The following is a 24,877-nucleotide window of genomic DNA, read 5'->3' as shown; positions in this document are numbered from 1 at the left end:
CAAGGTGAAATACATGGACAGTAAGAACATGTGGTAACTTGATACATTTAAACCAAGGAGCACTTTGCTAGACTGGCTGCTGAGGTATCCATATTGCTGGTGCCCTGTGGTGTCTTTCTGTATATAAAGGACCCTATATTCATGGTGTCAATCAAATGCTGTTGGAGGTTCCAGACTGTTCGGTTCTTAAACTAATGTTCCCAAGTCAGGCAATGAGCCAGGGACCAGGCACTTTACTCAGGAAGCACCAGGTGTGGCTGAGGACAAGGGTGCACTTTTCTCCTCTACATCTTTGAAAACTTTGGTGTATCGGACATCTGGAAACGGTTTAATTTCTCAGGATTATTGGATGCCATGTGTGAAAAATCACGGATTATGTCCTGGTAGGTCTCGTCACTTGGCTGTCCATATAGTCCTTCAGATTCCCGCATCTCCTCATTCATTCTTGCCACTCGCAACAGGGTTACAATATCAGCATTTGCAGCTTCAAGTGCAATGGTCAAGGGGCATTTTCCTTCTTCATCTTTGGTGTGCTGATTTGCCCCATGCTTCAGAAATAAGCAGACTTGCCCGGTGTGCCCTAAAACCGTTGCATGATGCAGGGGTCCTCTGCCATGCAGGTCCATGTGATTAACATTGGCACCATTCTGCAGCAGGAACTCACAAGTGACCAAAGAGCCCCCATGCACAGCCTGAATGAGGGGTGTTGCGTTGTTGTCCTCTGTATTCACCCAGTTAACATCTGCGCCATGTGCCAATGCTTCTGCCATATCAGGAAGGCTTCTCTCATGCGCAGCTTGATAATGGTACAGCCCTGGATGAAACTTTTTTGAATCCTGAAATACTGAAGAATCTCGCTTCTCGACTTCTAGGACTGGTTGATGCAAACTTTTTGAGGATACAAAAGAGGCAAAAAGTTCTCGAATGCCTTCTGAACTGAAGTGGAATACACTGGCATTGTTTTTCACTGAACTTCTGGCAGATGTTGAGAAGTGATCCTGTGATGCCAGGGACTTCTCAGAACTGCTGAGGTCTTCGTTCTTGCACTGGGAATAAGGCCTTTCCTGTCCATCAGGAGGGTGTGAAGCAACGCAGTCCTGGTTCACAAACCTCTTTTCCATGTACTTTGCTCTGATATATGCCTCCTTTTCCACTCTTGGACTTTCATTGTCTGGCTTCTTTACTCCAAGGGTTTTCAATTTAGCTTCATATATTTGATTAATAACTTGATTTCCCAGTTCACACATTAGCTTTAGTACTTCAGGCTCCCATGTATCTAACGTTAATGACCTTACTTTTGAAATGTGCACACCAAGGCTCCTGTGTATCTCAGAACACTCAATGCACAGGATGATTCCAAGGTTGATGCTGGCCCATTGCGGATCCGCCAGACCACAATCGCAGCAGACCGAGTTTCCAGTGATACACTGGACCCGCTGTAAGGCACTTTCACCTTTAACTGATTTTTCTTGCACATTGCTGCCAGAGTCCAGACTTCCTGTGGAAGGTGGAGATTTCTTATCCAGCTTCACCGTCTCATCACTCTTTTCTCTATATGCTGCAGCAATGCCGGTTTGGACAGCTTTAATCCATGCCTGTCGCAGCTTTTCTGAGTCAGCCTGTAGCATGCGGCTCTTTGTTGGTGTGACTACTTCAAAGCAGAAACGTCTTTCTATGTCTTCAAAGTGTTTAACTGTGCAGAGCCGTAAATCTTCGAAAACCACTGTGGGGTTATCCTTAATTATTTTATGATATACCAGTTGGTTGTTTTGTATTGAGAACCAGCGCCTGTTCCAAGTTTTAAAGGCATTAGTGGCCCTTTTAAAGAGATATCCTTCCACTACAATGCCATTAGCAGTATCAACATTGTATTGAAGTCCGAGATCATCGTTGGTGAAATCCTCCTGCTGAATAGTGGAGTGTTTTTGTTCCATGTCCCTCTTCTGCTTTGCTGCATCCACATCAAGCCGATCCAGCTGTGAACCAAGCTCTTCCATGTGCGGTTCAAGTTCACTGAAGAGATCGTAGCCCTGGTGGAAGAAGCCGAGATGGGCCTTCATGAAGGACAACATCGATTTTAAAATTTCAGTCCTCCGCCTTGACTGAAGAACATTGATTTGAAGGACGTTGTCCAAAGCTATGTGCTGGAAGCACTTTCTTTTTGTGATTAAGGTGTTTGTTGCCTCCTCCACCTCTTGCAGTTTAGTTCTTTGAACTTGGGCATGTTTAACTAGAGCGTTTTCTTTTTCTTTACTGACCTTATCAAACTGCTTCTTTGCATCTTTGAATTTTTGAAGATCGTCCTGAATAAATATCTGGAGCTGTGTTTGAATGGATCTCTGAGCTTCGTCAAACAGGATTGTGTGATAACTGATCATTTCTTGGAGGCAGTCTGAAAACTTGGTCAAGCTAGACTCAATCACCACATCCTTGCTCGAATACTGTGCCAGGTCCTGCATGCCATTCATAAATTGCTTGTTGGCAGCACAAAAGGCCTTGCCTGCATCAATAATGCCACTACATAGCTTAACAAGCTTATCAAGTTTCACTTCCAGTCCCGTCACATCACCTTCAACCTCCTTCAAAGCGGCTCTGAAACTGGGAGAGTCCTTCAAGCACTCCTCGAAATCAACGCCCCCCTTCATGCTGACGCCTCGGCCCCTCCCGGGCGATCAAGATGAGGGCAGGATTAAGGAGGCAGCAGCAAGATAAGGGGGTCTGAGCACAGCAGTTGAAGTCTGTCACACTTCAGCCTGCCTCACCGCTGCGCAGCTCTCAGCCCTCGGCGCTTCCTCCACTTCTGAACACGGTCCCTGCTGGCAGACACTCCAGTCTCCTAGATACGCACATAGACATAGACAACGGACAACAATGCAAGAGTCTGAGCGTCATAGACACAAAATATAGAATCAGATTGTTGTCCTCAGCAGGGTTCCACCAATGTATTTGCATTTTCAGCAACAAGGCAATTTATCATTGGAGGTAGTGGTCTTTAATAATTTTTCTGTACATAGGCAAACCTGCTTTTTTCATTGTCTAGTCACAAAGGTCCATTTTAAAAGAAGGTTTCTGCAAGCACAGACACTCCTGCTCCCCAGAGTCTTTGCCAATAAGGGATACCTGTCTGCTAAACTACTATACTATTGAACGTGTTACAGATTATTTAACACCTCACAGAATCCTTAATTAGGACTGTGGATTCTGTAAAACAAGATGTTTATAATGTCCGAAAATCAATAGATCAATACAGCTCTTGATTGACAGGTTTTACTTTAGGGACATGTATTTTTTTCTTTCACACTTGCTCCATCAGGGGGCCTTGGAAAGAGAAACCATTAAGAGTAAGTGAGGTCTGCAGTCAGCAGCTTTGGGTCAATGGCCACGTTTTGTACATGAGGAACAGCAGTATAGACTAATACATCACCAGAGAACATCACATTAAATTCAAAGGAACACATTTACACACATCTTAATTTTATCCAGGCCCAGCTCCAGGAATTTTTATTAGGGTGGGCCAAGTGTGCATTCGTGTGGGCCACGGCGGGCCAGATTTGTCACTTATATGTCTAGCCAGGCCTGCTTCAGGGCCCTCCTTTATCTCTCCTAAGTCTTACAAGGAAGGGCCAGTAAAGCTCACTATTTTCCTTTCAAATCTCTTTCTAAATGTTCTCACTCTCAAAAAGTTTTCTTTTTCATAAAATGTCCTCTTGATGGAAAGAGAATGTTTCTGATGTTAGAGTATCAGGCAAGTGACACTTCTCGGGCTCTCCCTCATGACCTCCTCCTCGGATCCCTTCACTGCCACCCTCCTCCAGCGCCCCTCATCTCTCCGTAGCCCCCCCTATTGATCTCTTCCTCGGATTCCCTCACTGCCACCGTCCACCAGCGCCCCTCATCTCTCCGTAGCACCCTATTGACTTCCTCCTCAGACTTTCTCTCTAAAACCCTCTACCAGTGCCCCTCATCTCTCCGTAGCCACTCTCTCTTATGCATTTCATTTGATGTATATCTCTACTCATATCAGTGTAGGGTGTCACAGTACTTTACATCACACACACATTATACAGAGACAAACGATCAAGCAAGTATGTAAATCAGGTCTACAGGGAATGTCACATAAGCCAATGAGGATTACAAGGTGTAGGAATCAATGTCATCCATACTGGTGGGCAGTATATTTTAAGAGGGTCTGGAGAAGCACAATGTAGTAATGGATCTCTTAGTTAAATGTAATAAAAAGAACTAGAGATCCAATTAGCATATTGTAAATTAAAGTTAGGGGTTTTATTTGAGAAGGAGAGAGAAAACCCACGACTACACAGGTCCAGGTCTGAGGCAATATTCCACGAGGTCTGAGGCAATATTTCAGAACACATCAAATGAGAATAAGAACTTAACACAAAAAACATTCTTTAAAGATATAGTGTCATCAAATATGAATATTACTTACATACTACACATCCCTCATTTATATTGGAAAATTAAAAACACTATACAAACCAATAATACAGCAAATAAAGAAAAAACAAATAATCAAAACGTAAAATGCAAATCATAACAACATTCAATAGATATTGATGGAGCAAGGATTCGCATGTAATGTGACTTGCTTGTTATCAGCCCTCTTGACATAACGTTAATGTATTAATCAACATGTTTGTTTTATTAACATCGCATTTCACATAAACATTTGGGTATCCAGAAGAAGCTTGCATAGGTGTTTCTACTAACGATAATCTGTTTGCACTAAAATGGCTGCTGCTACGCGGGATTTTCTACTGCGCATGCGTCTGTGATACTCATGTGACATGACGTATCTTTCGGTTAGAGGGAAACTTTCGCTTCCTATGTGTTTCGGAGGGTGTGGTGCTGCCAGGGGTACTGGGTGCGCCCGGATAAATGTCTGACGCTTCTTCTACCTCCCCGTCATGCTTCACGATGCGAACGCGGCAAAACACCCGCTAAATCACCAAAACAACCGCAAAAGTCGGAGAACACACACAAAAATCACCACAAAGAAAATCAACTTATCAACTTACTTGTGAAATCAAATTTGGAATACACACGTGCACACCACAATATGGAAATATCAAAAATAAGAATTGCTACATTTTTGGGAAACAGGAATTCAACATTGATCCAAGAGAGCCCACAGAGAGGCTTGTAGTTTCATGTACCACTGACTCAACCTGGGCACAAGGGGTGAAAGCAAGGAAAAATGGGTGCAGGCCTATGGCACAAAGCTCACTGCCTGCCTTCAAAATGGCCGCTTGACCCCCATCCACATGGCCAGGAGGACCATGCCTCAAAATGGCCCCACCCAACATAGCCAGCCCCCAACCCCTACTCCAAAAAGTCAAAAAAGACAACACAAATCACCACAATCCAATGCCATCCATCAAGTTTCAGAAGGTTTATGCTGCCTGCTGGTGGTTTTCTGGTGCAGAATTGCACTTTTTGCAATTTAGCGAGTGCGAGATTGTTGCTTCACGACGCGAACGCGGCAAAACACCCGCTAAATCACAAAACCACCCCAAAAGTCGGAAAACACACACAAAAATCACCACAAAGAAAATCAACTTATCAACTTATTTGTGAAATCAAATTTCGAATCCAAAAGTAATACAAATGGCCCACCACCAACATAGCCAGCCCCCAACACCACCCCAAAAGTCGAAAAACACACACAAAAATCACCACAAACAACATCAACTTATCAACTTACTTGTGAAATCAAATTTTGAATCCAAAAGGCCTCAAATCCAAATATCCAGCAGCATCCACAAAAAGTAATCCTTCCCAGTCAAGATCGAATCCAAAATGGCCAGGAAAGGAAACAGGAACAGGAAGTTGGAGACTGGGGCACTTCCTTCACCCCTCCCCAATGGGAGGAACTTGCTGGACAGGAACAGGAAGTTGGAGACTGGGCCACTTCCTTCCTTCACTCCTCCGCCATTTTTATTTTTTTTTTGTAATTTCGCGAGTGCGAATTTGTTGCTGCCTGCGCCGCGGGCCGCGAGCAGTGCGAACACAAGCAAAAAATCCGCAGCGCGCGGATTTGCGGATTTTGCGGGAAATCTGCGAATCTCGTGGATTGCGGATTTACCGAAAATCCGCAAAATCCGCGAGCGGAACGGATTTTACGCCCATGCCTAGACTTCGCGAGAATGTACATCGCTGAGGGTAGAATACCTCATCTCCCTGCCGATAATCCAATTGCTACCGGAAGAAATTGAAAATCTCAGGCAAGTTCTACACAAAACAAGTGCCCCCAGAAGGCCGCTATATTTAGAGGGTCGGTTCTTTATCTACTTGCTCATTTGCACGGCGGGGAACAATCCTACCGGGAGCTCAGTCCAGAGCACCGCGGCCAGCTAGCTAGCTGCCGCCATGTTTTTCCCCACCCCTCAAGGTCTACCCACTCCACCGATACAGTATTGTGTGCTTTATGTTCTAATCTGGTGTAGAAATTAATAGAGATAGTTATATTAATAAATACATAGTTTTATATAACTACTGTGTGGTTCTCCTTTCATTTAGTCATTCAGGAGGTGATATTCTGATAAAACAATCTGCTTTATATCCCTTCAAGATTAAGCCTGAAGGCTGCTCTCCACAGCTACAACTAGGTTAACTTTCTAAAGGTTATCTTTGGACTTATACATCATAAGGGTCGTGTGGCCTGGTACAAGGTGCCCAATTTAACTAGCAGATAAACACACAAATCTGTTGGATTGGCATCCCAGAGGTACCAGTAGCATTTTGTTGAATTGACATTTTAATCGCTGATAGTCAATTTAAGCTCCCTTCAGTGACCATAGGTTATAATGGAGAAATGGATCACTGAAATAATATCGAGGGACAAAATATCGTGGACAAAATATTGACAGTCAAAATATCGAGTTTGTATCTACAAACAGGTAAGTACAAAAATATCGAGTACAAAATATCGTTAACAATAATATAGATGTAAAAAATATTGACTTTATTAAAAACAGTGTTAAATTAAATTAATATTACATTTTAATTACTAAAATATACTTAAAAATACTTAAATTAAATTATAATAATTAAATAATAAATGAAAATAATAAAAATAATTTTTTACAATCTTATTTGTTGACCCTGAACCCTAAAAATACCCCTTTACCCAAAAACCCAAAACTGACCCTGAACCCTAAAAATACCCCTTTACCCAAAAACTGAAAACTGACCCTGAACCCTAAAAATGCCCCTTTACCCAAAAACTGAAAACTGACCCTGAACCCTAAAAATGCTCCTTTACCTAAAATGTATCAATATTATTTAATTACCAATTAATTATTAATTAACAATAACAATAAAGTAAATATATTAGCACATTAGCTGTAATTATTTTAATAATTAATATTATTTTTTCCCAATTAATTACTTAAAAATAACACAAAATTATATATATTAAAAATTTACTCTAATTAATGTAATTAACTAATTACAATTAATTAATTACCAATTAATTACTAATACAAAATATGTTCAAAATTATATTAATTAATTATCTAATTAATATTAATTAATTATTAATTAAAAATATTAACAAACATATATTAATTAATTAATTATTATTAAATTACTTCCCACCCTATTCCCCTATAAACCCACAACCCGCTACAGAATTACATTACGCAATTATTATAAAAACAAAATTCATTTAATAAAATATTTTATAACATTAAGACACACTTTTCACACATATTATTACATAAAAATACACTATAAAATATTATATATTATTAAAAATTCGATATTTTTGCTATCTATATTTTATACAGTCGATATTACTTCACTTACCTGAAAAACAATATTTTTGTAGTCGATATTATGTCCAGTCGATATTTTGTCCAGTCTATATTTAAAACTCGATATTATGTCCAGTCGATATTTTGGAGTCGATATTTTGTCTGTACACCTGGAGAAATAATCTGTTTTGGCTTCAGAAAAAGGAACATCTTTAAAATCAGGAACTGCTAAAATGATTTGGGCTTTGACTAGACACATTCAATCTCATTATACAGTTAATGCCAAAAATGTAAAAAAATAGTGCAAATGTTTTTTTCATCCAAGTATTGCGCTGTGGGCCCATTACTTTATGGTACCTTGTAAATATTGTACATGTGAAACTGTTTATAAGTGGTATTACAACGTAAAAGATCTTTTTCAAAAAATGTTTTTGTGCATTATTTCTCGTTATGTGCACTGAGGAGGTACCTTGGGGATATTGTATAGGAAATACTGTGCAGCATGGTTAAATCAACAGCGGGTTGGGCCCTTCCATCATTGTGCTCTCATGGCCTACATCCCTGTACCTTTGTATTTCAACTTCCCAGTTCATTCACCTTTGTGTTCTCTTGGTCCTTAGTCACACAGCTCTCCCTCAAACCACACACCTCTCTTTCCCTCATTGCTCTTTGAACACACCACCACCCTGCTTGTTACTACACACGTGCAGCTTAATGTCCTACACACATATCTGACTCCACCCTGTCACATGCACACATCTCACCCTCATTGACACATACACTCACACCTTATATACTCTTTCACAGACACTGCTTCACAAACTACTCTTGCTGTCAAGTGCATGTTCTTCAGCTTCTCAATGTCCCCTTGCATTTCAACACATGACAATTCCATGGGTACTGCCAAATGAGCACACCCCTCTCTATCGTGTGTTCTCAACACACAAACGCGAACAAATAAATACTGACATATGCAGACACCGCCTCCATAAAGGTGCATTCACACTCCTCTCCAATCAGTGACACACGCTCAGCCTATTTCAAGCACTGCCACTCACACAAATATATGTGCCTTACACACAAATACCCCTCACTATCACATATGCATGCATTCTCGCCAATATCACAAGACATACATACCTACTCCACCTCATTGGTGCATCAATTCACACTTCAAGGACACTCAGGGGACATATTACCAAGCAATAGCGATAATTATCGCTATTTCTTGGTGAGAGACAAAAAATTACCGCAGAGCTGCAGCGATTTTTATCGCAGATAAACCTTGATATTACCAAGGTTTATCGCAAATGCGATAAAAATCGGCCGCAATGCATGAATATCACTGAAAAGTCAGCGATATTCATGCATTACCGAGCTAATGCTCTTAGCCATGTTATCCACCTCCCATTAGGTAACATGGCTAAGAACTGCTCAGGGCAGGTGTTAGCTTTTGGAGATATTCACGCTTAGCGCGAATATCTCCAAAAGTTGGTAATAGGAGATAGCGATGTTAGCGACTGTTTCCAGTCGCTAACATCTTGGCACGCCCACTTTGCATGTCATTAGTGATAAATATCACTGACATGCAAAGTGGGGCCCAAGATGGTCGCTATCTCCAACTAGCTGTCGCTAACTGGTGTTAGCGACAGCTAGGAAAAAGGGAGATAATTTTATCTCCGCTTTCTTGGCTTTTAAAGCCAAAAAAGCGGGAATAAACCCCCTTGATAATATGCCCCTCAGTCTTTGTCATACCTCTCTTCTCCGTTTAACCCCTTTAACCCCGTAGTCTTTCTTAATTTAAACCACAGAGGCTGCAGTGCAGGGGTTTTAACCTTCTAATATTTAAGGAGAGGTGAAAAAACTCTAGGAGACAGGCACGCTAAGAAAGACAGTTGGAACTCTCAGAACTCGAAAGTGGTTCAAATCCTACCAGCAGTGGCAGAACTTGCGTCCATACTACTTTCATTCATTCATCAAACACTGTGGCAAGGAAACATCAAGTCAGTCAATGCATTTTTCCACGTTATTAGGCTGGCACTACTCTGAGAGAAGAGATAACCATAAGGGTGCGAGAAGTAGAATAGGGACCATGGTTACCCCTTGCACCACTGAATGACGTTTGTGCTTTTTATCAGTTCCAATATTGCTACATTTAGGAAGAACTGCTGAGTATTATAGCAACCCACTGGTAATGTGAATAATGATTTTTTATGTTCACAGTTCAGCATTCTTATTGTTCCCTGCCTCAGGAAGATTGTACTTTCTCCCTCTGACCAGTTCCTGCATTTTATTTATGTTGACAGGGCCAGTACTTTCATAAAATGGCACTATAAGAATGGAGCTTCTGGGTGGCGGAGCCAAATTACTGATAGAAGGAAGGATGCAATTTTACGGTATAAGTGGAGGGCATTAGCTCAAAAACTTTCCTTAGGGCCTCATTTACAAAATGTTGATGCACAGCAGCATAGCAAGTATTCCTGCAGTGCTGCTATGAGTCAAAATAAAAGGGCAGAAATGCATTGTATCTACAAGATGCTGCACATTCCTGTCCCTCTCTGGTGCTAGTGCACAAACAGCAGCCATACACCAACTTAGACACCCTGACACCATGGTGGAAAGGTGCCTGCGTTGTAGGGATGATTGTTTATGTGCAAGAAGGGACACCTCCCTGCATATAAAAATCATTAAAGGCGAGTTGGTCCTCTATGTTTGCTGCAGAATGCAACACACATAGAAAGAGCAACAAACAAGGAGAAACAAAAGTATTTCTCCTCTTTGTGCCACTTATGCTCCACCCCTGGGGAGTCATAGGATTCTGACGCATTCCCAGGTTTACAACATTTTGTCAATCTGTGAATGTGTCAGGTTCCATGATGTTACTTGGGAACACCCACAGCAGCACCCATGGAACTCCCTTTTCACTCATTTACAAGGTCATGAAAAGTCATGCAGGGTGACTTTATGCAGCCTTGTAAATATGGGCAGGCACTCTGCACCACTCGTGCTTCTAAAATAGTGGTGCACTGGCACCACAATGGGCTTATAAATGAGGCCCTATCTTTCCTGGAGTGAGTGCTAAAAAATCCTTGTATCCTTCCTGCATTCAGCCTGTGATGCCCACTTAGCTTGGCCACCGTGTACACGGCGCATAATCCTACATGTACATGTGCACAAAGGTGTTTGCGGCAGTAGGGTTTTTTGTGTGAGTGGATGCATTCTGAATACCACATTTAGCTTGATCATAGGTTCTTCAGATACAAATTTTTTAACACCTTCGCTGCGGCGGCTATTCCGCCGCAGCGCTAAGGGGGTGGGGAGGTCGCGCGGCGGCTCCATACTATGACGGAACCGCTCCGTCATGGCTCGCGGGTGAGCTGTGCTTGTGACGGAACGGTTCCGTCATGAACCTGCCCGCCCATTAAAGCGTCAGCGCAGGCGCAAAATCAGCGCCGCGCAGGCGCGGCGAGCCGGCCGTGACGGAACCATTCCGTCACAAGCACAGCTCACCCGTGGCTTGTGACGGAGCGGTTACGTCACAAGCATGGGAGGGGTTAAATAAAACTGTGACGAATATTCTTTACTTGCAAAGCTTTCTTTCCTAAAAGGGAAGACACATGATTAAGATTTCAATGTAGAATCCACAAGACACTGCAAACATAGGGCCTCCTTTACAAGGCCATTGCGCCACTGGTGCGTCACTTTTTTTAACACACCGGCGGCACAGTGTGCCTGCCCATATATACAAGCCACGTAAAGTTACCCACTTTGATTTTTCATGACCTTGTAAATATGAGTTCCTTTCACACATTACTCCGGATGAAAGGGGCAATCCATGGGTGTTGTTGTGGATCTTCCAACGCAACATCCATGCAACTTGACATATTCCTAGATTTACAATGTTTTGAAAAGCTGGAAATGCGTCAGAATCCTATGCCTCACTAGGGAAGGGGTAGGAGTGGTGCAAGAGGAGAAATACTTTTATTTCTCCTCGTTCTTTTCTCTTTCTATGCATGCTGTATTCTACAGCATGCATAGAAAGAGGACATGTCATCACTGATTGTTTTTGGGCTTCCTGCACAAAAACAATCATCCCCACAATGCAGGCATCCCTGAAAAATGACACAAGGGTGCCTGTGCTGGCACATGGCAGCCAATTTTGTGCCAGCGTAGGGGAAAGCACACGCATGCATTGCATTGATGTCAACATAATGCATCCATATGCTTTGAAAATTATGCAGCTCTGCGCAGCAAAATGGCTTGCGGCGCGACGCTGCATCATTTTCTTGTAAATGAGGGGCACATTGACCACCCCCAAATTCATGCAGTGAATTAACTATGCCTTAGTGCTTTAAAAGTGTAGAAATCAACAGGAAACTCGCCACTCTTTGCAAATCGTATACCACTTAAAGGCTCATAATTACCAGTTTGAACTTAATAAATTAATATTATTTTTGGAAATCAATTTTTCAAAACAAAAAGTTTTTCTTTATTTCGGTCTCTTCAAGAAGTAAACTATTTACATACATTTGTTTGCATAACATTTCCCTTCGAGTTGGAATAACATTGCTATACCTTTTTAAAAATGGTAAAAATCTGTTCTAATTTATTTACATTTTTTTGTGTAATACTTGACTTGCATTAATGGGCGAACAAAATGACATTGGTCGAAGAAAGGCTGTTGCTACTAGAGATGCTTCAAGAGAAGGTGCATGGAGTGCAATGCTTTTGGAAAAATCGAGTACGTTACAATAATCCCACTGTGTGAGCACTGTACAGATGAACTAGAACTTATGTGCACCTGATAAGTGACTCAATTGAATTTGCACTATTTGGATATACATGCACCTGGCAATTTCTTGATTTGGTTCCAAGAATTACATTCATTATATCCAAGTAAGGTGCTAGCAAGGATTCTGAAAACCTCGTACTTTGCATACCGTTCACAATATTAAAGAATTTAAAAAATGGGTAAATAAATTCATAAACGAGAATGCTACATTGTGCCCATTTAACCATGTGCCAAATGTATCTTTTAAAACTGATACCTCTATTATTGAAGCTAAGAAAATGAAATGGCAAGCTAGTCATTGTTGACTAGGACATGAAAACTACAATTAGATATTCAAAAGCTGCCGTCTAGAATAACAGTAACTATATAACAGTATAAACAATTTTAGAACATGCACAGGTGTGTGTTTTACATGGAAAACAGACGCCAGAATTGACATACACTACATAGCATGGCATCTGCTTCACTTAGGATTTACAATGAGAAGACTTCAAATCTGTGTATCCTTCCGCTGAGGTACCACAAGGTGAAATACATGGACAGTAAGAACATGTGGTAACTTGATACATTTAATCCAAGGAGCACTTTGCTAGACTGGCTGCTGAGGTATCCATATTGCTGGTGCCCTGTGGTGTCTTTCTGTATATAAAGGACCCTATATTCATGGTGTCAATCAAATGCTGTTGGAGGTTCCAGACTGTTCGGTTCTTAAACTAATGTTCCCAAGTCAGGCAATGAGCCAGGGACCAGGCACTTTACTCAGGAAGCACCAGGTGTGGCTGAGGACAAGGGTGCACTTTTCTCCTCTACATCTTTGAAAACTTTGGTGTATCGGACATCTGGAAACGGTTTAATTTCTCAGGATTATTGGATGCCATGTGTGAAAAATCACGGATTATGTCCTGGTAGGTCTCGTCACTTGGCTGTCCATATAGTCCTTCAGATTCCCGCATCTCCTCATTCATTCTTGCCACTCGCAACAGGGTTACAATATCAGCATTTGCAGCTTCAAGTGCAATGGTCAAGGGGCATTTTCCTTTTTCATCTTTGGTGTGCTGATTTGCCCCATGCTTCAGAAATAAGCAGACTTGCCCGGTGTGCCCTAAAACCGTTGCATGATGCAGGGGTCCTCTGCCATGCAGGTCCATGTGATTAACATTGGCACCATTCTGCAGCAGGAACTCACAAGTGACCAAAGAGCCCCCATGCACAGCCTGAATGAGGGGTGTTGCGTTGTTGTCCTCTGTATTCACCCAGTTAACATCTGCGCCATGTGCCAATGCTTCTGCCATATCAGGAAGGCTTCTCTCATGCGCAGCTTGATAAAGGTACAGCCCTGGATGAAACTTTTTTGAATCCTGAAATACTGAAGAATCTCGCTTCTCGACTTCTAGGACTGGTTGATGCAAACTTTTTGAGGATACAAAAGAGGCAAAAAGTTCTCGAATGCCTTCTGAACTGAAGTGGAATACACTGGCATTGTTTTTCACTGAACTTCTGGCAGATGTTGAGAAGTGATCCTGTGATGCCAGGGACTTCTCAGAACTGCTGAGGTCTTCGTTCTTGCACTGGGAATAAGGCCTTTCCTGTCCATCAGGAGGGTGTGAAGCAACGCAGTCCTGGTTCACAAACCTCTTTTCCATGTACTTTGCTCTGATATATGCCTCCTTTTCCACTCTTGGACTTTCATTGTCTGGCTTCTTTACTCCAAGGGTTTTCAATTTAGCTTCATATATTTGATTAATAACTTGATTTCCCAGTTCACACATCAGCTTTAGTACTTCAGGCTCCCATGTATCTAACGTTAATGACCTTACTTTTGAAATGTGCACACCAAGGCTCCTGTGTATCTCAGAACACTCAATGCACAGGATGATTCCAAGGTTGATGCTGGCCCATTGCGGATCCGCCAGACCACAATCGCAGCAGACCGAGTTTCCAGTGATACACTGGACCCGCTGTAAGGCACTTTCACCTTTAACTGATTTTTCTTGCACATTGCTGCCAGAGTCCAGACTTCCTGTGGAAGGTGGAGATTTCTTATCCAGCTTCACCGTCTCATCACTCTTTTCTCTATATGCTGCAGCAATGCCGGTTTGGACAGCTTTAATCCATGCCTGTCGCAGCTTTTCTGAGTCAGCCTGTAGCATGCGGCTCTTTGTTGGTGTGACTACTTCAAAGCAGAAACGTCTTTCTATGTCTTCAAAGTGTTTAACTGTGCAGAGCCGTAAATCTTCGAAAACCACTGTGGGGTTATCCTTAATTATTTTATGATATACCAGTTGGTTGTTTTGTATTGAGAACCAGCGCCTGTTCCAAGTTTTAAAGGCATTAGTGGCCCTTTTAAAGAGATATCCTTCCACTACAATGCCATTAGCAGTATCAACATTGTATTGAAGTCCGAGATCATCGTTGGTGAAATCCTCCTGCTGAATAGTGGAGTGTTTTTGTTCCATGTCCCTCTTCTGCTTTGCTGCATCCACATCAAGCCGATCCAGCTGTGAACCAAGCTCTTCCATGTGCGGTTCAAGTTCACTGAAGAGATCGTAGCCCTGGTGGAAGAAGCCGAGATGGGCCTTCATGAAGGACAACATCGATTTTAAAATTTCAGTCCTCCGCCTTGACTGAAGAACATTGATTTGAAGGACGTTGTCCAAAGCTATGTGCTGGAAGCACTTTCTTTTTGTGATTAAGGTGTTTGTTGCCTCCTCCACCTCTTGCAGTTTAGTTCTTTGAACTTGGGCATGTTTAACTAGAGCGTTTTCTTTTTCTTTACTGACCTTATCAAACTGCTTCTTTGCATCTTTGAATTTTTGAAGATCGTCCTGAATAAATATCTGGAGCTGTGTTTGAATGGATCTCTGAGCTTCGTCAAACAGGATTGTGTGATAACTGATCATTTCTTGGAGGCAGTCTGAAAACTTGGTCAAGCTAGACTCAATCACCACATCCTTGCTCGAATACTGTGCCAGGTCCTGCATGCCATTCATAAATTGCTTGTTGGCAGCACAAAAGGCCTTGCCTGCATCAATCATGCCACTACATAGCTTAACAAGCTTATCAAGTTTCACTTCCAGTCCCGTCACATCACCTTCAACCTCCTTCAAAGCGGCTCTGAAACGGGGAGAGTCCTTCAAGCACTCCTCGAAATCAACGCCCCCCTTCATGCTGACGCCTCGGCCCCTCCCGGGCGATCAAGATGAGGGCAGGATTAAGGAGGCAGCAGCAAGATAAGGGGGTCTGAGCACAGCAGTTGAAGTCTGTCACACTTCAGCCTGCCTCACCGCTGCGCAGCTCTCAGCCCTCGGCGCTTCCTCCACTTCTGAACACGGTCCCTGCTGGCAGACACTCCAGTCTCCTTGATACGCACATAGACATAGACAACGGACAACAATGCAAGAGTCTGAGCGTCATAGACACAAAATATAGAATCAGATTGTTGTCCTCAGCAGGGTTCCACCAATGTATTTGCATTTTCAGCAACAAGGCAATTTATCATTGGAGGTAGTGGTCTTTAATAATTTTTCTGTACATAGGCAAACCTGCTTTTTTCATTGTCTGGTCACAAAGGTCCATTTTAAAAGAAGGTTTCTGCAAGCACAGACACTCCTGCTCCCCAGAGTCTTTGCCAATAAGGGATACCTGTCTGCTAAACTACTATACTATTGAACGTGTTACAGATTATTTAACACCTCACAGAATCCTTAATTAGGACTGTGGATTCTGTAAAACAAGATGTTTATAATGTCCGAAAATCAATAGATCAATACAGCTCTTGATTGACATGTTTTACTTTAGGGACATGTATTTTTTTCTTTCACACTTGCTCCATCAGGGGGCCTTGGAAAGAGAAACCATTAAGAGTAAGTGAGGTCTGCAGTCAGCAGCTTTGGGTCAATGGCCACGTTTTGTACATGAGGAACAGCAGTATAGACTAATACATCACCAGAGAACATCACATTAAATTCAAAGGAACACATTTACACACATCTTAATTTTATCCAGGCCCAGCTCCAGGAATTTTTATTAGGGTGGGCCAAGTGTGCATTCGTGTGGGCCACGGCGGGCCAGATTTGTCACTTATATGTCTAGCCAGGCCTGCTTCAGGGCCCTCCTTTATCTCTCCTAAGTCTTACAAGGAAGGGTCAGTAAAGCTCACTATTTTCCTTTCAAATCTCTTTCTAAATGTTCTCACTCTAAAAAAGTTTTCTTTTTCATGTAATGTCCTCTTGATGGAAAGAGAATGTTTCTGATGTTAGAGTATCAGGCAAGTGACACTTCTCGGGCTCTCCCTCATGACCTCCTCCTCGGATCCCTTCACTGCCACCCTCCTCCAGCGCCCCTCATCTCTCCGTAGCCCCCCCTATTGATCTCTTCCTCGGATTCCCTCACTGCCACCATCCACCAGCGCCCCTCATCTCTCCGTAGCACCCTATTGACCTCCTCCTCAGACTTTCTCTCTAAAACCCTCTACCAGTGCCCCTCATCTCTCCGTAGCCACTCTCTCTTATGCATTTCATTTGATGTATATCTCTACTCATATCAGTGTAGGGTGTCACAGTACTTTACATCACACACACATTATACAGAGACAAACGATCAAGCAAGTATGTAAATCAGGTCTACAGGGAATGTCACATAAGCCAATGAGGATTACAAGGTGTAGGAATCAATGTCATCCATACTGGTGGGCAGTATATTTTAAGAGGGTCTGGAGAAGCACAATGTAGTAATGGATCTCTTAGTTAAATGTAATAAAAAGAACTAGAGATCCAATTAGCATATTGTAAATTAAAGTTAGGGGTTTTATTTGAGAAGGAGAGAGAAAACCCACGACTACACAGGTCCAGGTCTGAGGCAATATTCCACGAGGTCTGAGGCAATATTTCAGAACACATCAAATGAGAATAAGAACTTAACACAAAAAACATTCTTTAAAGATATAGTGTCATCAAATATGAATATTACTTACATACTACACATCCCTCACTTATATTGGAAAATGAAAAACACTATACAAACCAATAATACAGCAAATAAAGAAAAAACAAATAATCAAAACGTAAAATGCAAATCATAACAACATTCAATAGATATTGATGGAGCAAGGATTCGCATGTAATGTGACTTGCTTGTTATCAGCCCTCTTGACATAACGTTAATGTATTAATCAACATGTTTGTTTTATTAACATCGCATTTCACATAAACATTTGGGTATCCAGAAGAAGCTTGCATAGGTGTTTCTACTAACGATAATCTGTTTGCACTAAAATGGCTGCTGCTACGCGGGATTTTCTACTGCGCATGCATCTGTGATACTCATGTGAAATGACGTATCTTTCGGTTGGAGGGAAACTTTCGCTTCTGCGCACTAGAATTAAAATGGCTTCTTTGTATACCTGCATGCATTTATTTATTTATTTTTAATATTTATAAAGCGCAGCATTTACCCGTGGGCGTCTTGGCGCTAATAAACCAGTTATTTGTGACAGTCTGTATGCGAAGGAAGTGATCATTGAGTGAACAGCCAGGTTTTCAAGAGTTTACGGAATTGGAGTAGAGTGGAACTTTGCCTGATGTTTAGAGGTAGCGTGTTCCAGAGCTTAGGGGCGGCCACCAAAAAACGCCGGTCGCCCCAGGTGACAGTTTTAGTATGGGGGATGACCAGTTGATTGAGAGTAGCCGATCGTAAGGCTCTAATAGGTTTGTGTTGTTGTAGTTGTTCTTTCAAAAAGTGAGGTCCTTGATTGTTAAGTGCTTTAAACACAATACAGAGGGACTTGAAGTGGATTCTTTTTCGCACGGTGAGCCAGTGAAAGTCCTTTATGTTATTGGAAATAGATTCATATTTTGTTTTGCCAGAAAGCAGACGTACTGCCGCATTTTGAATAGTCTGCAGTTTGGTGATTACTCTAGATTGAGCATTAAGGAAGAGACCATTACAATAGTCCAGGGAAGAAAGGACCAGAGAGGTGACCAGTGTTTTGATGGCTGAATCAGGAAGAAAAGGGCGTATTTTCCTGATCATCTTCAGTTTCAGGTGTGCTATGGACACCGTTTTGTTAGCATGGTCAATGAAATTTAGACCCTCGTCGAAGATGATGCCAAGGTTCCTGACTTTAGCAGTTGGGGTAGGAGGGGTACATGAAGCTTGCACTGCTGCTTTTGCTAAACTGTTCATTCTGCCTAATTTCTAATGCAATAGTTTAAATAAAATAATGGGAATAAAGTAGAGATAAGTGGTATACAGTGCATTCATTTATTTCTCTGTTCTAAAATTGTTTCTTTTCCATTCTTGCATGTGTCGTATTTTGGGCCTGGGATGTGCTGTAACTCCATCTTGAAAACCCACACTGCCCAAGTGCTGAAATTCACTCGCATCTGGCATTGAACCACTGCCAACATCAGAATGAACTGTGAGAATAATGAGAAGCTGACCCTTTACCTCTGTCAGAGGAAGCTATAATATACAAAGTTATTACAATGTATTTACTAATAGAACATTCATTGTCAGTTGGAATAAAGATGTCATGAGAAAAATACAATGATGGGCGGGAACGTTAATTTAAATATGAGATGCAGAAAGTTTCTTTTGCTATGGTGTGATGACCTCTCCTCATTCCTTGTCCAATAAAAATTGGGGATCCTCATACTTGTAACATTGGGGGGTGGTACACTGACCTGAAAATAGTATAACTAGGGTATGCTTAGCTAGTTAATTTGTCCAACTTGTCCGAATAGCTGACCTGTCACTGACCCAACGCACTCAATAGGGGATCGAGAGCAGAGGTGCTGCGAAGCACTCTGTCAGAAGATTTGCTGACCTAATCGTGATCCGGGAAGCTGAGGTGCTGGCGAAGCACTTTGTCGGTGAATTCGATAACCCAATCGGGGTTCTGGCTGTTAGCTGCAGAGAGAGAGTAGCGCAGGCGTTGCAACTGATTCGCGGGTGCCGGTCTTAACCTTTGGTGGTCCTGTCCTGATCCAAATCTGGTTTTCCCTGTCCTTATTCTGATCTGCACCTGCTGGCCTACTGGCAACTGCAACTTTTGGGGATTTCTGTCCTTAACTGACCCGTGGCCAGGGTCAGGGCCGAACTGGCTACCGGGCAGTTGTGTGTGCTGCCGAGCAGGGGGAGGATTTCTCCATGGTGTGAGCTCATTTCGTTGATGGGGACCTGCGTGCGCTGTGAAATAAAAAAAGCAAAACGAATTTCGTTTTGCACACACAGGTCCCCATCAACGAAATGACCCCCCTGCTCGGCAGCACAAACAACTGCCCGGTAGCCAGTCCGGCCCTGGCCAGGGTTGGTCTTCACACCATTCTAGGTAAATATAAATCTGTGTGGGTTTGTCATTGTATTTTTGTTCCTACTCTTTACCCTCCCTAATGTGAAGCTTTGATTACATATATATATATAAATGTTCCTTTTCTTACCTTCCCTTTGATAAATGCTCAAATCGTTGAGATTACATAGCATGTTCCCTTCTCTTACCTTCCCTTTTTGCTAAATGTTTAGTATAATATATCTTTTGCATAGTTATACATTAATTCTGATTTTCATTATTGAGAGTCTTTTGGTGTTTACTTTTTGGATCATGATCATTTAACAAATTTAGATAAAGAGTTTAAACTTCCAGAGTCTGTGGGTATTATATGAGTGCAAATGCAATTTTTTTCCTATTATGCTAACTCCCTGACCCAATAGGTTACGGGTACCAACAATAAGGATTGGTAAGTAAATGGTATAGGACCTAGTATATAAATTAGATTGGTAGTAGAGCAAAGCTTACCTGGTTAAGTTATAGGTTATTGATTATGGGCCCAGGTGAGTATGGTAAATTATAGTCGGGTGACCTGCGCGCTCTATCAGTATACTCTTTTGGTAGGAGCATGATGGTTAGGGTTTAGTTAGGATAGGTAGTAATAGTTATGTATTGATTATTGATTATTGATCGTATTGATGCTGTATTGAATTTATTGTATTAACCAAAAATAGTTTGTACCTGTTATATGTTTTGTCTGGAATCCTCGGGGGCAGAATAGCAGGTGGTAAATGGAAGCCACACTGCAGTGAGGTCACTTACCTAAAGGAAATTAGTGCCTGGTTAGGTAGAACCGGAAGCACTATTTAGAGGTTTTATGTATGAGTGTGTGAATAAATGATACCAAAGAGTTCGCTAGCAAAACTTTTTTGTGTGATATCACCTAGAAAGGGTCACACGGAAGGAGTAGCAGGTTCATCTGAGCTTGATTGAGAGCAAAGGCGTTCGCTGGTGAAACTTTGGCCTTAGTATATCCCAGAGTGGATAAGTCTGAAGGAGTAGCAGGTTCTCTAAAGCTTGCGTGAAGGGTAGACGGAAGGGATCTACTCGTAGTATATGAAGAGCAAGCGGAAGGGATTTACTCGTAGTGAATGAAATGTAACTTTCCTTTGAATTAGACACTCAGGTACAGTGGCAAATGTTTTTGCGTTGTTAAACAATAAAATTCTGCAATAGAAGTAAAAGAAATTAAGTTTTATTATTACCTTGCAAAGGAGGGAGTCAGTCTCGGAGCTGCGCTGACGTCACTCAGAGCCGCGCTGGTATTGGTTGAGACAGTGGGTGTGTAGCTGAGGTAATAATTGTAAAGGAGGGGTGAGCACAAGAGCGTGAGAACTAGTCTCATGAGAAAAGCCGCAAAATCATTGGCTATTGTTATTTGAAACAACATTGTTGATTGGTTAAAGAAAAATAAGAAACGCACTGGAATTGGAAGCACTTGATGTAAACAATTGAGTGTAACTGAAAATTTCAAAATCTGGTAAAAATATATGTGGCATATAGGTCCGCTTGACGGAAAAATACCTGATAGGAAATATTTAGGGTTTGCAAGAGAAGCGCAAATAAGAAGAATACCCTTTAAAATGTACGGAGAAAAGAGAAAAATGTCATTTATTAAAAGAATAAAGAATTATTTCAAAAAAGATAAAGTAATTATAACAAGAGAAGGGATTATTATTCCACCTGCAAATACTTCCGCATCATACATGATGTTAGAAAGGGGCTATCACATTTGTGTGTGGTTAGAAAACTGGATGGAGTACACAAAAGATGATGGTATTTTAGCATTTTCAAAAAATGGTACATTTAATGGCAGGATTTTGCATAATCTGAGAACTCGCATAAAGAGTTAGATCCTAGACCAAGGTTAACGTAGTACGAGGCATTGGAGGAATGCGAAACTGAGGCTTTTGAACGAGATAGACCTAGAAGTAATGGTTATTGAAGTAGATTTCATCCTCGATTTCCAAAAGATACAAGAGAAAAATTAATGAAACAATGGAGAAAGTCCATGTTAGTGGAAGGACTATATCCTGTATTAACTTTAAAAGAGCCTACTGGAAGTTAAAGGACTGAGAAAACAAAACATTTAATGACTAGTGGTGAGTCAGATGATGACTATTTGGAGGATTTATTAATGAAAAATCCACCACCTTATAATGAGGAACCAAGTACAGTAAAACCAAATGCTCCCTTTCTGAAACCGCCTTTCGTTCCGCAAGTGATACATGAGACTTCATTAGAAAAGGTATTACAAGACAGGGAAAGAGAAGCATTAAATAAACAGAGAAGTGAGTTGATTCAGAGAATTTCCCAATTGAATACAAGTCCCGAAGCCCTGACAATTCCAGTAACTATTGGCCCAGTTGTTCCTTTGTACGGAGACAAACAAACTAGTCCTAAAACTCCTGTTTTGACTACACTGATAGTACAGCCAAGAACAGAACCCTTAATAGTAGACGATCAGGCAAGTGAATGTGAGTCAGTAATATCCTTGATGGATTTGCCAATAAGAGAACCAGAGAGTAGCTCGAACAGAAAAAACACTCCTCTAAATTCGAGAGAAGTACAAATGGAGACATCCTCAGGTCCGAGAACTGCCACAGTAGTATCCCCAGAAGAAATAGAGAGATGGACACGAGAAATAGAGAAACCAAAGTCACAGCCAAAGCCATTGGATATATTTAGATTAAGAGTTGAATTAGAGAAAATGATGGCTGGGAATGTGGGATTGGCCAGATTAAATACATTCAGTGAAGATGAAATATTATTTATATGTAAAAGCATTATTAGAAACACAAAAGTGTTTTATGCTAAATTAATGGACACAACAGCTAGCATTGGAATTGACATTGGCAAATCTAAAGTATTACAGAAACCATATTGCGTTGAATTTTCTGACAAAGATCTAGAAAACATGAATGTGTCAGGTAAAAAGGTACAAATCAAGGAGCTAATGACATTATTGCAGAAATGGGGTGAATTAGAAAAATAGAAAACTAGATGGGCAAAGAAAAAGGAAGAGGCTCTATCAAAACAACTTGCTTCTGGATATGTATTAAAAGAGACAGAAAAAGTGGAAAAATTATGTCCTATGAGAGAGGTACCAGGTGGAGGTTATGTACATGTCCCATGGTCCCGACAGGATATTTTATCATTTACAAATGATTTCCCAAAACTTCGTGAGAAACCTGTAGAATGGTACAGACAAGTCGAGAGATTTGTGAAAGTTTTAAAATGTCTTTTAAAACATTTAGATGGATTATTTGACATTGTGGTTCCTGTAGATTTGTGGACTGCATGTAAAATTGCTGTTGATTGGCCTAGTGACGAGTACCCTAGAGACCCAAAGACGGGGGCCCCTTCTGAAGAAGTTATGAAGAAGTACAACCAGGTAATACTCTACCTCAAAGGGAAGGTGCCTGCAAAAGAGAAAGATTGGACTAGAATAGATAGAACCACGCAGAATAAAGATGAATCAGTGCATGCATACTATGAACGATTATTACAAGTGTTTAAACAGTATACTGGTTTGGACAACATTGATATGAAGGACATGACGCATTTCATTTATCCATTTGTATCAGGATTAAGGCCAGAAATTTCACAATGGATTAAGGACCATAAAATTTGTTGGCAGACCAAGCCGATTGATGAAATCCTTAAATATGCTAAATATTACAAAGATGTGCTCAATAATAAACGTAAAGAGTTAAAAGAAAAAGTAATGTGGCACAAGTAAAATTAGCAGAGCAACAAGAGCTTCAGTTAAGCCAAATAAATAATAACCAGAATCAGGGTGATGGTAATGGAGGAAAGCCAAGGGGAAAATTCAATAGAGAGGAAGCAACAAAAAAGTTCCCTTGTCATGGGTGTGGCAAGTTGGGGCACTGGAAGAACAAGTGTAAGGTTGTGCAAAATGGTAATGTGCAAAATTATGATTTGAATCCACAGACGCAGAATGAGGTGCGACGGAAGTCACTGCAGCAGGTAATACAAAACCAGTTACCCCTTGCACCTATGCCAAATTACAGGAGCAAAGCACAACAGAGTGTGGATACCACAAATTGGGATGGAAGTGAAAGGAGAGATACAGCAACCTCACAATTTCTTTTGAGTGATATGTATTTCAGTGAAGACACCTATTGACAGTGCCTGAGAGGGGAGGACGAGGAGTGCGTGCTTGGCACCTCCTTGCCAGTAGATCAGTAAGGTCCATACATTGAAGGAAAGGTTGAAGGAAATGATGTCACGTTTTTATTGGATAATGGTGCTAGCCGTTCTACTGTGAGAACAGCAGATGTTCCAAACCTACCCCTCTTGTGAGAAGCGATCCAAGTAGTGGGCGTTTCTAATAAACATATTAGTACCCCAGTTACAGAACCAATGGAAGTTAGAATAGGCATTTTTAAAGATATGTGCATATTTGTTGTATTTGATTCAAGCCCAGTAAACTTGTTGGGACGAGACTTGTTGTGTAAAATGAATTGCACTATTTTCTGCACCCCAAGTGGTGTTGAAATTCAAACACCAGACGAAAACAGAGTTTATAAACTGATGTTAGCAAAACAAGAAACAGAGACTGAAAAGTTAACTATAGAAGACTTACCAGAAGAATTGCAACAGATTCTAAATCCTAATGTATGGGATTTTACTTCGAAAGATGTAGGATTAATGGCAAATGTTGATCCAATAAAAGTGACAGTAAAGGAAGGTGTAGTTTACCCAAATACTCGACAGTGCAAAATGAGCCCAGAGATAAAAGCAGGTGTTGCAGCAGAAATAAAACGTTTGGTTGAAGCAGGCATTTTACAAGAAATAATGAGTAGTCCATGTAATTCGCCCATAATTGGGATAAAGAAACTGAGTGACAAGTACAGGGTCGTACAAGACCTTCGCAAGATTAATAAGATTGTTGTCCCATGCTGTCCAGTCGTGCCACATCCTGCAGTAATTCTGTATCAGATACCGTGGGAGGCT

At 41.3% G+C, this 24,877-nt stretch overlaps 2 pseudogenes; both read right to left on the bottom strand.

Annotated features, from left to right (window-relative positions):
• Nucleotides 1-284: 284 nt before the first annotated feature.
• On the bottom strand, nucleotides 285-2,645 carry LOC147660760 (arf-GAP with coiled-coil, ANK repeat and PH domain-containing protein 2 pseudogene; annotated as a pseudogene).
• A 10,731-nt stretch (nucleotides 2,646-13,376) lies between these two features.
• Nucleotides 13,377-15,737, bottom strand: LOC147660759 (arf-GAP with coiled-coil, ANK repeat and PH domain-containing protein 2 pseudogene; annotated as a pseudogene).
• Nucleotides 15,738-24,877: the final 9,140 nt, after the last annotated feature.

The sequence above is a fragment of the Lissotriton vulgaris genome, unplaced genomic scaffold, assembly GCF_964263255.1.
Source record: "Lissotriton vulgaris unplaced genomic scaffold, aLisVul1.2 SCAFFOLD_2602, whole genome shotgun sequence".
Taxonomy (NCBI): domain Eukaryota; kingdom Metazoa; phylum Chordata; class Amphibia; order Caudata; family Salamandridae; genus Lissotriton; species Lissotriton vulgaris.
This window is presented reverse-complemented; position numbering and strand designations above follow the sequence as displayed.